At 28.3% G+C, this 2,500-nt stretch overlaps 1 protein-coding gene across 1 annotated transcript in view; it reads left to right on the top strand.

Moving 5' to 3' along the window:
• ccdc3b (coiled-coil domain containing 3b) overlaps window positions 1–2,500 on the top strand; it is a 44,357-nt gene that overhangs the window by 8,406 nt on the left and 33,451 nt on the right. The gene's annotated exons all lie outside the window — the stretch shown is intronic.

Raw genomic sequence — 2,500 nt, 5'->3', positions numbered from 1 at the left:
TTTAATTACCGATACTGATACCGATATCAACTGATACCGATATCAACCGATACCGATATATACAGTCGTGGAATTAACACATTATTATGCCTAATTTGGACGACCAGGTATGGTGAAGATAAGGTCCTTTTTAAAAATAAAATACAATAAAATAAGATAAATAAATAAAATAAAAATTATTGAATAAAAAAGAAAGTAAAACAATATAAAAACAGTTACATAGTAACTAGTATGTTACTAGTAATTAATGAAAATTAGTTAAATTAACTGTTAAAGGTTAGTACTATTAGTGGACCAGCAGCACGCACGATCATGTGTGCTTACAGACTGTATCCCTGCAGACTGTATTAAAATATATTGATATACAATGTAGGAACCAGAATATTAATAACAGAAAGAAACAACCCTTTTGTGTGAATGAGTGTAAATGGAGGAGGGAGGTTTTTTGGGTTGGTGCACTAATTGTAATTGTATCTACATTTAAAAAAAACCAACAAAAAAAAAACAACCCGATACGATAATAAAAAAAACGATACCGATAATTTCCGATATTACATTTTAAAGCACTCCACTTTAACGTCATGCCCAGGAATTCGATTTTTTTTTCAATTCAACACGATTCTCGATTCAAAAACGATTTTTTCCCGATTCAAAATTATTCATTCAATACATAGGATTTCAGCAGGATCTACCCCAGTCTGCTGACATGCAAGCAGAGTAGTAGATTTTTGTAAAAAGCTTTTATAATTGTAAAGGACAATGTTTTATCAACTGATTGCAATAATGTCAATTTGTTTTAACTATTAAATGAACCCGAAATATGACTTATTTTATCTTTGTGAAAATATTGGACACAGTGTGTTGCCAAGCTTATGAGATGCAATGCAAGTGTAAGCCACTGTAACACTATTGTTAATTTTTTAATTTTTTAATAAATGTCTAATGATAATGTCAATGAGGGATTTTTAATCACTGCTATGTTGAAATTGTAACTAATATTGATACTGTTGTTGATAATATTCATTTTTGTTTCACTACTTTTGGTCTGTTCTGTGTCGTGTTTGTGTCTCCTCTCAATTGCTCTGTTTATTGCAGTTCTGAGTGTTGCTGGGTCGGGTTTGGTTTTGGAATTGGATTGCATTGTTATGGCATTACTGTGTATTGTTTTGTTGGATTGATTAATTAAAATAATAAAAAATAAAAAATGTTTTTAAAAATGAGAATCGATTCTGAATCGCACAACGTGAGAATCGCGATTCGAATTCGAATAAATTTTATATATATACATATATACATACATACATACATACATACATACATACATACATACATACATACATACATACATACATACATATATATATATACATGCATACATACATATATATATATATATATATATATATGTATGTATATAAATATATACATATATATATATACATATATATATACATATATATATATATATATATATATATATATATATATATATATATATATATATATATATATATACATATATATATATATATATATATATATATATATATATATATATATATATATATATATATATATATATATATATATATATATATATATATATATATATATATATATATATATATATATATTAAAGATTAAAGTACCAATGATTGTCACACACACACTAGATGTGGTGAAATTTGTCCTCTGCATTTGTCCCATCCCCTTGGGGAGCAGTGGGCAGCAGCGGCGCCGCGCCCGGGAATCATTGTGGTGATTTAATATATATATATATATATACTGTATTTATATGTGTTTGTATACATTCCTTTTATTGTCATTCAAATTTGATTTTTACAGTACAGATAAGAACGAAATTTCGTTGCATTAGCTCGTTGTAGTGCAGGATAAAAGAGCAATAAGGTGCAGAGTGTTTGCATTTACAAAAGAAGGAGCAGATATAAATAGATTACCGTACAGTTAAATATATTGCACTTTTGCATATGCATCCACGTTTATGGATGTATGTTATATTGTATTTATAGTCCAGCGAGTTAATCCGTTTTAGATATACACACCTATAATATATATGTATATATAATATAATGGCTATATAATTAATATTTATTATAATTGAATTTTAAGAGTATGTAAAAGTTTGACTCCTCCCTTGTTTACTTCCATGATGACCTTCTTAAAGTTTTGTAATCAATCAGAAATATCAAGCAGCTAAAATGCGCCAAACACGGATAAGTGTGGAGTGTTTTGCATTTTTCCCATCATCCCTTGTAATGGGTGTAATTTATATTTTTTTAATGTTGATTGGACATATTTTATAGTATCCACAAAGTTCAATGAGCAGGTCATGTTATGTGTGTTGATTTTTTGTGCTGGTTGATTTTTTTAAATCTGCACCATGATTAAGGAAGGTTGTTTGGATTGGGTCATGTACGTATGTGCTGTGCTTTGTGTTCTTACGAGTACAATTTATGGTTGAGTAACTTTTGCTGGCCAC

The sequence above is a fragment of the Entelurus aequoreus genome, linkage group LG01, assembly GCF_033978785.1.
Source record: "Entelurus aequoreus isolate RoL-2023_Sb linkage group LG01, RoL_Eaeq_v1.1, whole genome shotgun sequence".
In the NCBI taxonomy this organism is placed as follows: domain Eukaryota; kingdom Metazoa; phylum Chordata; class Actinopteri; order Syngnathiformes; family Syngnathidae; genus Entelurus; species Entelurus aequoreus.
This window is presented reverse-complemented; position numbering and strand designations above follow the sequence as displayed.